A 15743-nucleotide genomic window follows, 5' to 3' on the forward strand; every position below is an offset into this window, starting at 1 on the left:
AAAAAATTATAGTAAGTTGCAAAATAGTTGAAAGTTGATTTTGTGCACGGCCTGTGCGTGTCTCCCAAGAGAAGAATCTACAAGAGAAAATGTATTTTAGATAAAAACAAAAGTTGTTATTATCAAGTGACTAAAGATTCAGTGGTGACTTCAACATTTTTAATCTGTTTCTTTTTATGTTTCCCAATATTACAAATGTAGTGAAGTGGTTTTGAAGGAAAAGGCCGCAGCGATGTTTCTGTGCTGATATTTGTGCATCCTTAGTTTTTATTGTGCTGCAGTTTCCATTTGCTTAAGCAAACCAGAATTCACCCAAATGATTCTTTTCTAAAACAAGTCTAAAGAGAAAGTTTATAAAGGTCTTTGAATGAGTCATTCAAGATTGTATAATCTTTTCCCATTATTACTCATTTCTGTATGTTTGGATCCCAGCTGGACAAGAAAGAGCAAATGCCAAACAAGAACAAGAATGGTTTCTGCTGAGATGTTAACAGAATAAGCAAAGCCTGGGTTTTAATTGGAATTTAATTCAGAGTTCTGAGTCCATCAAATGATCCCTGCTGAAGATTAAAAGCTGATTGCCTCAAGGCAGTAAGTCTTAAATGATCTTTGATAGTGTTTAGGCTAAAATAAAATTGTAAACTATGTACTCATCACATTTTAAGTTGTCAACAAAAATTGTTTTCATTGTAAAGTAAAACAATTATAAAGGATTTTATTTTCAGCATATTTTAAATATTGCCATTCTAAAATAAACATGTAACATCACTCTTTTAAATATGTTCAGTGGACTCTAAATACCATAATGGTTTGATTCCCACTGTCATCCATACAAAAAAAAAGAAAAATACTCTTCTAATAATAAGACACTTTATGTTTTTCTTATTTTTGAACTTTTAAAAAATTTAAGTTTCCCCCATGGAATTATATCCAAGTATCATACATTTATATGCTTGAAAGTCTCCTTTTGAGTAAACTATCAACATACATACATCAAAATTTATACTATCAAGTTGAAAATTAATTTTTCTCCTGTAAACATAAACATAGAGGTATAAAATTAAAAGTCTTCTCCTGGATTGAGTTGTCATTGTAATTTACAGATATACAATTGAACAAAACAATATTATGCTCTTATAAAATTTAAAAGCTAATTATACAAATTGTAAAATTTTAGAAGAAATATTTTTCAATGAGATGCTTAGGGTTGTTTTTCCCAATTCACATTTCCATAAGTAAGTACTACTAAAAAGTAAAATGTGTTATGGCTTAGCATCCATTCCATTCCTATTTTGTTTTTTATATATTTAAACTTTGAGAAAACTTATTCACATAAATAAGTAAAGGGAAATGGTAGTTTTATATGCAATGCTACTCTTTTTTTTTTTTTCACTTCTTGCTGAATTATATGCCAAAAATCAAATAGTGGTCTGTCAAAAATTATTTTCAGTTACCTTTCAGTTCAGTTACCTTCTTACCTCAATGAAGTTCTTCTTAAAATTTTTTGGTAAACCCCTGACTTAAAAAAAGGATTTGATTTGAACTCTGTAGCCAGAATCATTCATATTGATTCATCCTTTTGCTTGTTCACAGTTTTTACATCCCATGTGAATGCATCCTAAGACTCAGGATGGATGAAAGGGGTGTTTGATGCTGTGGTTGTTTTTTATGAAGTGAGAGAAGGGCAATTGTCTAAAGCCTTTGGTTTTCAAAACTTGTTCGCAGAAACAATAGTGTTAGCATCACCTAGGCACTTGTAAGGAATGCAAATCCTCGGACCCTACCCTATTGAATAGAAGTTTCAGGAATGAGGAGAGCAATCTGGGTTTTCACAAGCACTCCAGATGCTTCCGATGAATTCTAAAGTTTAGAAGAACTGGTATAATGAGGATGCAAATGTAAAACCAACGACCTCCACCCCAGACACCTTTAAAGGCAGATGAATTTTATGGGGAAAAGGCCAGATAAAAGTTGAAGTTCTGAAAATTGCTTCCTTTTGAGTGCCCATGTACCCCCTAGAGAGTCTGGGGGTACTCCCAAGGTAAGCAATCCTGGCTTGGAGACCACTGCTTTAAGATATGCAGTCCTTAAAGCATTTTAGATTTTCAGTACATTATCTGTCTGTATTTATTAACAAGGGAACAGTAGAAGACTAGAAATGCTCTCTGACTTAATGGGACATAGGTTTGCCCCTCCAGATACTTTCCACCCTTCTCTACCTGCTTCATGCTCTGGGAGATTGACTGTGTAGACTGTTCCTCTTGGATTCAGCCATGCGGAGCAATGTAGGATATCAGAGCAAGAGAGGAGAGTAACTTGAGTGTGTGTGTCCCCTTGGGTCCCACCCAATCCTGTGGAATTGCCATGGGCTGCTTGTAGCCCTACAGCAAAGTCATTAACTCCTAGCACGCCCCCATCTCCACATATTCCTCTTTGCCTCTGGTTCCCTACTGCTGTCTCTCCCTGACCCTTCAGGACTGAGGCAGTAAGAGCTCTCCACTATTATTGGCCCGGGGTACCACACTATAAATTGTGATTTCCTTGAGCTGCCCATCCGTGTATATAGTCCTTTTGTTAAACTCTCTTCAACTTACCCAATTTGATTGTGTTATCTGTTTCCTGCTGGATTCCTGACTGACAAGGGTATTTAGATACATTTCTTTGGGAAAATTACAGAAGTAACCCAGTCTCTATCAATCAGACGACCGGCATGCTACAGTCTGGAAGCAACCACATTGGTCCTCTTGGTTTCTTCCATAGCATCTTATTGTGGGCTTTTGTGAGGTTATAGCTTTCATCCTTCCTCACAACCACTAAATGCTAAACATGTGATTGTTGCAGCTGCCAGCCATCTTTCTGCCTCAGCTGTGCATAAACATAGCCACACTGCAGACTGGTTGGTCCTGAGGCTATGTTCTCTGGCTTGGTTTCCAAAATTAAATGTGACACTCTTCAGCTTGAAATCACAATCAAGTTCAAAATTCAATGTTTGCCTTATAATAAGGAGCAAAGAAAAGAGTAGGGGTCAAGTTATACTTGTATATAACTTTCTCTGAGACCAACCCCCAATATTTTTAAAGCTTTATGGCTACACATGGGGAAAGCAGAAAGAGAAAGGAAGGGAGACCGCTATTTTAAAGCTGCCAGACCATTTTATTTCTCTGGGTAGAGGTCTGTCTCTATCTTTCAGAGAAGATGTTTTCCCCTTTTGTGTTTGGAGGAGCCACCCCAGGCAGTCTGTAAGCTATATGAGTGCAAGACCAAGCTCCTACTTTGCAATTAATTGGTTTAAAAAAAAAAAAAGACGCTGAGTTACTCTGCATTAAGAAGAAGACGTTCCCTTCTCATACAAAGTGTATCTTTTAGGTAAACTTTTACTTTAAGAAATATTCTGTTTATTTTCTCTGGGGTCTCGATTCCAAAGAGTGGAAAATTGTTGGCAGAAGGGCCTTCCTGTGTTGAGGAGGGAAGCCGGTTTCAGCAACCTGGCAGCAGATGTGCTGAAATTAAGAGAAACCTCTAGTCTAGACACGTGGAGGGGCTGGTATTAACTCTGGACATTGTTGATAAAGTGCACAGTTTTAAGAGTTGCTTAGCTGTGTTAGAACTTTTTACATTTCGTAATGTCCTCAGCATAGCTGTGTTAAGTTAGGGCTTAACTGAGCTTTTCAGAATGAAGGGCTGGGCCATGCTCTCGTATGGAAGTGGAGAGGTAAAGCAATCAGCAGCAGGCTTAGGGAGCCAGGTAAGGATGGCGTCATGTGGTCTGGAGTCATATGCCTAGTACCAGAAGGCTAGCTGGGGTCAGAGTGACATGCAAGGTGGGTTTATGGGACAGCGTAGTGTGCTAGGAACGCTTGAGGAAAGGAGTCTGCTAAAATTTTTCAATTTTTCTGTCAAGTAACAAGTGGTCTTGGAAATATTGCTTTAGCACTAAAGGGTAGTGCAATTTCTGAAAACTAATTTTGGGAACATCTGTTTGCACAGGCTTTCTTTGAAATAATATCTTCATTGTGTAATATGTGGAATACTTGGACTTTTACCATGGTGTCTCTTCTTTTTAAGATGTGAAGTAAATTAGCAGATACTTTTATTTTGTATAAGGATATGTAGGGCAAAGTGAGTAATTGGGAAATTTAAAAATGGACACCAGAAGAAAGAAAAAATGTAGCCCAGTAAAACAAGTAGAAGAAAATTAGCCAAGTAATTCTGGAAGGAGGAGTGTAATACAACAATACCATGCTTCTGGGAGCAGATTTAGGAAAGGAAGAAGACTTGCTGGGACTTTTGAGGTTGTACTAATCTAGGTAGAGCCAAAATATATCATTAAAAAGCAGGTATTGGAATTTGGTGATGCTCTGATTATATAGAAGGGTAAAAGAAAAATATTAATTATAACATTTCATGTGCAGCATTAGGGAAAATAGAAAACGACAAAACATTTGTGCTAAAAAGAGAAGACAGTTTACCTGGAAAACCAGGCAACATTTGAAGCTCACTAGCAAAGGGCAAATGTCAGTTGCTTGGGAGTTTCTAACTGTATAAGAATTAAAAACATTTAGAGTGATTTTTAATTAACTGAGGGTTTGAAAACAAAAATAACAGTTCTGTCCACTCGTAAAGCAGGAGGTTCAGGATAGAGACTAGACCAAAGGATGAGAGATGCTGAAATTACAGAGTATGAATGGACCACTGTACTGAAGCTGGAAAACATGCATCTGGGCTGAAAACAGGGTGGGCAATTAATGTTTATTGAATTATTACCTGAATCATAATTCTATTAGATACCATAAAAACACTTTTTAGGTCTTTGTTAAATTATGTCATTGCTCTTTTGTTCTTGCTAATTTATTACCTAAGTAATCCCTGCTCATTGTAAATGCATTGGAAAATTTAAAAGCACAAATAGGAAAGTAAATATTCAAGAGAATATTTGCCTGAGACCACTATGTTTTACTCACATGGCCTCAAAGAGAGCTCAATAACTATGTGTCGAAGGTACTATTTATTGAGTGCCAGTCACGCTCATAAGCGAATTGCCATCTGTTTTCTTTCATGAGAACGTAAGCTCAGTGAGCACAGGGACTCCTCTGTCTTGATCATCACCGTGTTCCTAACACCTGCGATAGTGCCTGGCACGCAGCAGGCACTCAATAAATATTTGCTAAATGAGTGACTAAATCACCTCTCTTAATATTCACATTGATTTTACTGTCATCCCTGTTTACTGATGGAGATACAGAGGCACAGGGAGAGTACACTGACTGCCCCAGGTCTCTTAGTGCATAAGCTAGGATGTGCTCCCAGAAAGCCTGACTCTGGGGCTCATTAATACATTTGGTTGTCAATCCTTAGATAGAGGAGGAGCCTGTTGAAACTAAGGTGGGTGGGATGATGTCAATAACCCCATACTGAAATTAAGACAGAAACCCTTTTTCTCACTGTAATAGGTACCATCAAGAGCCTGTTATGTTATATTCATTGAGCAGTTCTATTAACTGGCAGCATCAGAAGCTGAAAACAAACAAACAAACAAAAAAATATGAAACCATTTGTCTCTCTGTCTCTCACCATTCTTTGCTCCAGAAATATGCCATCCACTGTTGTCTGCCTTCTACGTTAGTGGCTGAATGGTTTAGCAGATGAGTATTAGATGGGCTATTAGGATTTCTACGAAATCACGTGAGTGTTTAGAAAAATATAGCTGCAATTTATGTCTATCCAAGCCTTCAGAAATGGAGGAAATGTTAGCGTCATTTCATGTTGGATGTCAGTCCATTGTGACTTTCACTCTTGCCTATTTAACCAAAGTAAATACTTGCCCTTAGAAACAGAAGTTGCTTTGCAGCAATAGGTGAACAAATCTCAATGCAGACATTTAACTTGATCCCAGAGATCAAGAAACTATTGCATGAAATTTGCACATACAGCATTCATAGTAGTCACTGATATGTTTTTATCATGTGTCCTGAGAATATTTATGTATGTTACTATGTGAATTTTTGAAGTGAATAGAGATTAAGTAAAATAACCAACTTTTTGCTTTCAAAGGAAAGGTAGCAGGAAAAAATATGAAAATGATGTGCTCTAAGTTTTCTCAACCCTTAGAAACTTATTTAGATTTAGGCTACAAACAGAAAAGCACAGATTTATTCCTTTGTGACTCTCCTTTTCATTTATTCAACAAATATTTTTGAGCAGGAATTATTCTGTTTAATTTCTTAGATTCATTTCTGACTTCATTACATTGTTACAACAATAGCACAAAGCTCTTCTGGTTTTCAGTAGTTGCTCCGAAACTTGAAACATTTTCAGCTGTCCATTAGTGATTTGGAAGTAAAGTAAAGTAAAGCATAGTAAAGCAGGCTGTGTTGGCAACTAGAAATAGCCTGTGAGTTCAGAATGAAAATAAATGGGGTAGGAGGGAAGATTTGTACTCCAGCAACAAGTAGTTTATTCTGTGGTAAATAAGGACCTTCTTTAAAAAAAAATTATTGAAATGTAGTTGATTTACAATGTTAGTTTCAGGTGTACACCAATGTGATTCAGTTAAACATATACATACATACATACATACATACATACATACATACATACATATTTTATTTTCAGATTATATGTTATTATAAGAAAGTGAGTATAGTTTCCTGTTCTATACAGTAGGTCCTTGTTATTTATCTATTTTATATATAATAATGTGTATCTGTAATCTCCAACCCCTAATTTATCCCTCCCCACCCTTTCCCCTTTGGTAATCATAGTTTATTTTCTTCTTGAATATATTGTCTCAAATATTTCTTTTCAAAGTCATGTCTTCTGCCATGTTGTAAGTAGATTTACAATGTACTGACATGGTGCCCAACGATGTTTTGGCCAAACTTTCTGTCCTTACCTCTCCCGGTTCATTGTTTGGGAGTTGGCAACCGTGTACCTGTGCTCCAGGTGGATGGGAGAGCCCTTGCTTAGCCTGAACACCAGAGAAAGCTCCTGAGCGGACCCTGCAGAGGGTGCACTCAGGGGAGGAGGGATTGTCAGACCCTGGGTACTAGAGCCAGATAAAGTGTGGTAGCAGGAATGCCTGAAATCAGAACATGTAGGATCAGGTTCCAGGACCTTCGTCAACCATCAAAGGAGCTTCTTGAAACTTGGTCCCACTGGGACTCACAGAATGTCGGTGGCTCCTTACGTGACCTCACTGGTGTTTATGATCTGGTGATGATGTTTGATACACCATGAAGAGATGATTCTCAAGAATCATGTTTTATGAATACATTTCTTTGGAAGTTTTGGTTTAGCTGAAAACTAAGGCAAAGGCTTTCCCTTTTGTTTCCTGGTGAGGAAGTGAGAAGACAGGGACCTACCCCATCAATGTCTACCCTTTGAGGCAGAAGCCAAAGGAATTATTTTTACTTGAGACTCTGAAACCAAGGCTTATGCAGTGCTATGCTTTAGGGGCCAAAGGTGCCCATAGTTAGAGAAAAGCAGGGGAAGTTGAGTGGCTCTAGCACAGTGAGGGCTGCAGGGAACAGACCTGGCAGCAATGGGAACGTCAAAACATGCCAGAAGAACCAGAGGCAAGCTTGGGACTCAGGGATGCCGAGTCACGCTGAGCATAGAGAGAGGCAGGAGTCAGATTATTTTATTTAGTTTTGTGATTCCCTCTGAGGCTGTGCCAGTGAAAAAGGCAGTAGATGCGGCCACTAGTAGTAGAAGAGCCGTTCTTACCGTGAAAGCTTATTCCAGATCGTGAAAGAAGAGCTCTCTGTGTCAAACAGGGAGAACCGGGAGCTGCCTGCTCAGCTCACCAGGCATCTCTATATTTTACAGCAACTCCACGTGCTTCCAATTTGTAGCCGAGGCTGGGGAACCACTGTCTTAGAGTAACGCCTCTCAAACCTGAACATGCCTGCCAATCGCCTGGGGATTTTGTCAAAAAAATACAGATTCTGCATCAGAAGGTCTGGAGTTCTCATGTCTAACAAGCTCCCAGGTGACACTGATGTTGCTGGAAGGTAAAACACACTTTGAATCGCAAGAGCTTGGAGCACTGGTTCTCATACGTTAGTGGGCATCAAAATCTGCCAGAGTCCTCATTAAAACACAGATTATGGCTCCCAGCTCCCAGTTTCCTGTTCAGTGGATCTAGGGTAGGGCCTGATAATTTGCATTTCTATTAGTTCATGGGCAGTGTAGCTCTGGACGTGATCATATAGGGCGGTGGTTCTCAAACCTGGCCATGCCTGGCAAACTTATGAAGTAAGCTTAGGCTAGACCCTTCACCTCTCCAGAGGCTCCCTAACTCCCCATACCACCCCCAGCACCTCCCCCTATCCAGCTCTCACAGAATCTGACCTAATCTAAAGTCCCCTGGGCGATGCTAACATGACTTCAAGTTTGAGAACCGCTGAGAGAAGTCTTCACAGGTCATATGAAGACTTCAGATTTTATTCTAAATATAATACCATGTACTAGCTGCCCCTGCTTTTCAAAATAATTTGTGACTGGATACAAAGGTGTTTTAAGGCAGATCACTGATGAAATCCTGACAACTGGACCACATGCCTTTATCTGGAAAGGTGAATGAATAATCCCTAAGAGGCAGAAACTGTCCTCATTATCTCTTTTATTACGCATAAGGGAGACTCAGAAAGGTTAACAGACAACTCTTTAATTCCTGTAGAGAAATATATTAAAAGGTACACAAATTGGTTAATTTTGAAATTTACTCCTGGCTTGATAGTTTTCTCCCACTTTCTATTAACTTGGTCTGTTCCATTATGGGTTATGTGGCAGAAACTAATTACTTGGAGCCTGCAATTTGAACTGACAGGTAATTGAAACTCAGGTTCCGCAGGAATAGCTGTGTAATGCATAATACATTATTAAACACGAATTATTTAAAGCACAAGTGAAGCGAGTTGAAGTCAGCTCTAGCAGTTGGTGGTTCATAATAAAATTGAAACTACAGGTAATTAATATAGGCCCAAAAAAGCTCATTTCCAGTTGGCCTGCAAAATTGTTTTTTGTCATTTGGCATTAATTACGACATGCTAATATGTCTAATTTTATTTGGCCCATCTACATTCACCTCATGTCCTCAGAATGAAAAGCAGAATAAAGCTCTAAATCAAGAAAGAAAGAAAATGATCTATCCCACACTTCTATTAATATTTAATCTTCTTTACTGAATTAATACTCTGGGGTTGCCAACACAAACCTCAGTGGAAATGGTGAATCTTTTAAAAGAATATGAAATCGGATTTTAGTTTCAAATGGCATGGTATTATCTTTTAAAATTTGATTGCTTAATTTTTTTTCTAAATGGAAGAAAGTCTCACTAAAACAATGGGATGGGTATCGCCAGTAGTTTACATATGTACATACCAGAGTAAATATGATAAATGTGTAACATATAAATAATATACAATATACAATAAATATCTACATATACTATAAATTATCTATCTCTATTTGTATCTATGTAATTTCCTTCCTGGTCTTTGCTTCTGAAATTGTCCACCTGAAGCCTGGGATCCTGTAGTAGCATCACTTATAACAATGCTTGTAAAGAGTAGAAAAAAAACTTAGATTTCAAAAAGTATAGTTGAAGTAGTAACTGTGTGTGAATGCACCACTGTGAGTTGCAGAGAGGACTCCAGAACTGTGCAGTGTGCATTTCTCCAGTACTAATACGCCATGGTGCCATGAAAATAACAGCTTTCACTTCCTCTGCCACCTATCTGCAACTCGGCGCATTGGCAGGAAAATCCATTTCTAGCCCATTAACATCCTTGTGAGGGCTTTAGAACCCTAAAGGCCGGTACTTGGTTTCCTATGAGAGCAACAGTCTGTAAGACTTGTTCTGTTTGTAATGAAAACAAACTTACCATAGGTGTACACGCTTTAGCTTCCGTATCTTGAAAAAGAGGATATTTATAGTGCCTCCCTCATTCGGTTGTTGTGTTATTAAATGAGCCATTGCATGTAAGTACTTAGAACGGTATCTGCAGTGTAGCACGTATTTTAGTGTAAACGTGAACATCTATTTTGAATTCATTTACTTCTCCCCACATCTAGAGCTGCGGCTCCGGTCCGCCATCATTTCTGGCCCTGTTCCTAAAACCGCCTTTTATTCGGTCTCTGTGTACCCACTCTTAACCCAATACAATCCATTCTTCACACAGAAGTCAGGGTGAAATTTTTTTTTTTTTTTTTTTTTTGAAGAGAAGTCCATCTTTATTGACCAGCAGACGACTCGAGGGGGATGAAGCGTGAGGAGTGTGAGGCCCCGATGGCAGGCTGGCGTGTTTCACGGGCTTGTAAGTGATTGAAAACTCGCCTCGGCACTGGCCCATCATCTCAGGCTTCATTTTCACCTGGTTGAAGGTCTTGCCGTTGTACACGCCCACCAAGCTGCCCACCGTCTCCAGGAGATGACCGTCTCGCGCAGGCGCGGTTTCACCACCACGTGTTTCTCCGTGGGCGGTGCCGCCGTCCCGGCCTCGCGCAGGCGCTTCAGCAGCGACGGCAGCTTCCTGCGCGGCGACGGCAGCTTCCTGCGCAGCGCGTGGTCTAGCCGCCGCCGCCGCCGCCGCCGCCGCCGCCGCATCCTCTGCTCCAAGAACATGTGCTCACCTGGTCGAGGTCCGCGCCGCGGTAGGTGAACTTCCGGACGGGCCGCTTCTTCTTTTGTTCCACTTCCGCCGTCTTGGTGCTTCGAAAGGCCAGGGTGGGTTATTTTTTATGGTAATTTAGTCATATCATTCACCTGACCAGAACTTGGCAAGATTTTAAGTGAATTCATTAAGAATGAAATGCGAGCTTTTTCCATGGGCCTCGAGGCTCTCCATGCTCTGGCCCTTCCCTGCCGTCCTAGACTCATTTTCTACCTGGTTCCCTTCCTTCACTATGTTTTCTGGCTCATCCGCGTTTTTCAAATGGCCTTTATGTGCCATGTTTTCTCTCTTCCGGAATGTTCTTTCTCTAGCTCTCCACGCTGCCTTTTTCAGGTCTGTGTTCAAATGTCCTCTTAAAAGTGACTTTCCTTATTATCAGGTCTAAATAGGCACATACTTTTCTCCTCAGTCCCTGTGAAACATTTACTGTTTTATTTTTCACTTCAGACTCTAAATCAGGTGAAATTTTATTACTTATTTCGTTGTTTGCTAGTTTCTTGTTTGTCTCCTTTGCTAGCTATCCGTGTTTATTATTACTGTACATACCAGAGACAATACCTATTAGTTGAATAAGTGGATACTTTTACATATTTTGAAAAATGGAAGTAGAATGATTGAAGATACTTGCTTGGAGGTTGTGAATTATTTCCATTAGCCAGGGATTCAGATGGAAAGGCTTTTTTTTTTTTTTTTTTTAGTTGCCTCACTTGTTTCTCCTCTCTCAGTAACTGCCGTCTAGTGCTGCCTGTTGTTCAGTATCAGAAAACTACTGTTTTATATAGCTTATCTGTTGTTGTTGTGGTTTTTTTTTTTTGATTGTTTAAAACAGAAAAGTAAATCTGGTCCGTATTTCTCTATCTTGATAGGAACTAAACAATTGCACGTATATTATTTTTTATGGCTCCAAATGATTGCTTGTACTTTGTATGGACTTTTACAGATGAGAGCATCTTACATAAAGGCAATTCATGGAGATTATAGTGTCCTTTCTCTGTCTCCAAGTTAATACCTAAGTCAATGTGCTGCCATCTTGGGACACTATGTGTGATAATGGAAATTCTATGAATGCAAACTTAGAAGGACTTAATAGTGTTTCTTCAGCTTTTTCCCTAGGCTTATCTCTGTTATGTCATATCTGGTTGGTTGAAGAACCAGGGCAGAGACCCAGGAGAGACCCTGAGAGACCCACAGTCTAAGCTTACAAAGTGCTTTGAGCAATTCTTGCTTATTTTTCTGTAAACCAGATAGATTGTTTCAAACCTGAATGCTAGAAAAGGGAACACGTGAAGTTAATATCTGCAAGAATTTAATTGTTCTAAGAGTCAACACAAGATTTTTATTAAAAGAATAATTCCCCCTCCCCATCCTGGAGATATATTTAAATAATAAAATCAAATAGATGTGGAAATGTATTCAATAGATCCACACTTGGAAATTTGGAATATGGTTCAAAACAATAAGAAATATTTTTTATAGAAAATTAGGCTTCTATTACATTGATTTCTAGGCAGAATATTTCAGCGTAAATATCCTGGGATTGCCTTTCTACAAACTGAAAAGTGGATAAATGTGAAATAATCTACTAGCACTTACACATTCTCTTTTCTTTTTGAATGAAACAAATTTTCTTCCTCAATTAAAAGTCTGGGAATGGGTGATGTTATTACAACATAGAAAATTATGAGTTATTTAATCCTTTGTGTAATGAAAGGGAAACACATAAAGAACTTTGAAAAGACTTTGCTATTGGTGACTGTTCTGATGTGTGGTGCCAGTTTCTGCATTCAGACCTGGTTTGATGCCAAGATGTTGTATATGGATACTCTTAATGTATTCTTATTATATTTATAGAAATAAGGCATGAAAAACATAATGATAACCCTGGAAGGAGGAGGGAAAAAACTCTAATTTAGACTAACAACCAGTTCTAATACAAGTGAGGATATCAACTAGTGAATTTGTTATAGCATAACTTGAGTTTAGATATAAATATAGTGTTGAAAGTTACTGTTCCACACTAGTAGGTTAACCCTAATTGCTGGACATCAATGTCTAGTTTTTAGGTGCTAACTTGGATTAAAAGCAAAGTATTTCAATTAACGAGTTGTTTAGTAAGTAGACTTGAGTTGTGAGTTCTCATTCATCGGAAGTCCCTGGGCCTTCTATTTGCTATTCTTTAGGTAGGAAAGAGTGGGCCAATCTTGGCAAGGTAGGGAAGGGAAGATGATTTTCTCAGTCATACGTATGGACTGGTCCCCAAATAATAGATCCAAATTGCCCTAAAAATATTTCTGTGACACTGAAACAGAATGTGAATTACATGCATTTATTTAAGAAATGTATAAATATTATGATATGCAGGAGCTAGGTTTCAGTCACTTTTCTAGATATTTTGGAAACATCAGTGAACAACAGCAAAACATCATAATTCCTACCCCCTCATAAGAGCTTAGATTCAATTAGGGGGTAGATATACAATAAAAATAAATGTAAAAACTGAATATATTACAAAATAGAGAAGGTGATGACAACTTTGGGGAAAATAATAGGGAGTGGAGTCAGGGCAAGCAAGCTGAATGCATTGTCAATGACGTCTGAGTAGGTCTCATGCAAAAAGTAGTATTTGGTCAAAAACTTGAAGGAGATGAGGTTTTTAGCTAAAATGACATCAGAAGAAATACTGTTCTGAGCTGAGTGGTCAGTGCAACATCTCTAAGATGGAAGGTTCCTGGAAGTCAGTAAGAAACAGCAAGGGGGTGGTGTTCACAGAGTAGAATGAGCAAGGGGGAGGAAAATTGGGAGCTAGATCAGAGAGAGAATCGGGAGCTAGACCTTTGGGTTTTACTCTGAGGAACACGGAATTCCACGGTGTGACCCCGGTTCTTAAACTGTTCTATCCCAGGAGACCCTTTTCTACAGGTCTAAAATTAATCATGCCCATCAGTCATTATTGGCTGAAGCTGTACTATTTCTGATACCAAGCACCAGCCACTGTCTTCCCTCCCAGAGCATCAGCACCGTCACTTATTTTACGTGAAGGAGTGGCAACTTAACTGCACTTTACAAGTTGATGAAGAAATTAATTGCAGTGAGAGCTTCAGACATTGCCATAGTCAGATTCCTTTTTGCAATGAGCTAGGACTGGGTCAGCAAACATTTTTCTATAAAGGGGCAGAGAGTAAATACTTTTGATTTTGCTGGCCATATGGTATCTTTTGCAAAACTCAGCTCTGCCGTAGTGGTGACAGAGCAGCAATAGATAATGTAAAAATTGATTTACAAAATCAAGTGGAGGGCTGGATTTGGGCCCCAGGCTCTCGTTTGCTTACCCTTAGGATAGAACACAGAGAATATATTAGCTTTGGAGCAAACGCCATTAAGTGAGGGGTGATGCAGCATGGAGCAGGAGAAATAGCAGTCATTAAACCCTGGAATCAGACAGACCTGTCCTTCAGGCTCAACTCTGCTTACCCAGAGCATGTAGCAGGTGTTGTGGGGTGAATGTTTGTGTCCCCCTCCCACACCCTGTACAAAAAGTTCGCATGTTATAGCCCTATCTCCCAGTGTGATGGTATCTGGAGGTGGGCCCTTTTGGAGATTACTAGGTTAAGATGAAGTCATGAGGGTGGGGCCCCATGATGGGTAAAGACATCCTTAGAAGAAGAGGAAGAGAGACCAGAGCTTGCTTTCTTTCTCTCCACTTTGTGAGGGTGTGGCAAGAAGGGAGACATCTGCAAGCCAGGAAAAGGATCCATAGTGGGAACTCGATCGGATCTGCAGGCACCTTGAGCCTGGACTTCCCAGCCTCCAGAACTGTAAGAAATACACGTCTGCTGGTTAAGCCACCCAGGCTGTGGTATTTTATTATAGCAGCCCGAGCTGACTAAGACAGCAGGTGTTCAAAAATACAAGAGAATGTCTACCAGAGACCAGACTTTGAGGAAACATCACTTCAGGATATAATAATGGCTTCAGAAACAAGAGAGAAATGTAGAATAGACCAGTATCTCTCTAAATACTGCTTCTGTCCCATTGTCTCACTCTTCTCCTTCCAGTACTCCAATTTTACAGATTTATATATTTGATCATGCTTTACCTGTCTCTTATTTTCTGTCTTGTTTCTTTTATATTTTTACTATGTTCTTCTCTTGCATATTCTTATTCACCTGTCTTGTAGTTCACCAATCCTATCTTATACTGTGTCTAGTCTGCTGTAAAACCTACCCAGTGATTTATTAATCTAAAATATTGTATTTTTCCATTCTAAAATGTCCATTTGACTTAATTTAAGTTATCATTTTTTGCTTAATGCTCATTTTTTTCTACTATTTGATCAACTTTTTCTTTAATACCTGAATCATCTGCACATCTTCTGTTTTTTCCTCTCCTCTTAGTTTATAGCAAACCTAGTATGTCCTATGTATTAGCACGCCTCATCAGTTTGGATATTGTGGATAAGCAACAGCTTCTGTAGGGGTTAACCTCTAACCTCTGTTTGCTCAGTACTGCATGCTGCCGAAATCTGATCAGCTTTTTGGCTTTCCAGCTGCTGCTCTCCTCTGGGTTTGTAGAGTTCCACTTGACCCACGTGCAGCTTAGGCATCATCCACCAATGTGTAGGGATTAGGTACAGCATTTTGGGGGCTCCTTTCCTGATTTTTCTCTCACTCTCCGGAAATCTGCTTCTGCAGTATCCTGCCCTTACAGGACAGCCTTTTTCTACTTAGGCCCTATTTCCCATGCTTGAATGTGGAAAACTAGCTTAAGAAAAATCCAAGGGGACGTGGAGCTCATCTTCTGTACCTCCTTCTCTCAAGGATGACAGCACCTGTATTGCTGGCTCTCCAGTGTCAAGCAGTTGTTGGGTATATTTTATCCAGTTCTTCTAACAGTCTCAGCCGTAGCATTAATCCAGGACAGGACACTTTGCCAGGTCCAGAACTGGCTCCCCTTTGCGCTTCACCTTACTGTAATGTAATTTCCATCCCACTACTCCGCTGACACTGCTCTTGCTACACTCACCAGTGACTTCCATGGTACTCCTCCAGTGGATTCTTTTCAGCCCTC

At 39.4% G+C, this 15743-nt stretch overlaps 1 pseudogene; it reads right to left on the reverse strand.

Annotated features, from left to right (window-relative positions):
* Positions 1-10222: 10222 nt before the first annotated feature.
* Positions 10223-15279, reverse strand: LOC102520570 (annotated as a pseudogene).
* Positions 15280-15743: the final 464 nt, after the last annotated feature.

Source organism: Camelus ferus, chromosome 3 (genome assembly GCF_009834535.1).
Source record: "Camelus ferus isolate YT-003-E chromosome 3, BCGSAC_Cfer_1.0, whole genome shotgun sequence".
In the NCBI taxonomy this organism is placed as follows: domain Eukaryota; kingdom Metazoa; phylum Chordata; class Mammalia; order Artiodactyla; family Camelidae; genus Camelus; species Camelus ferus.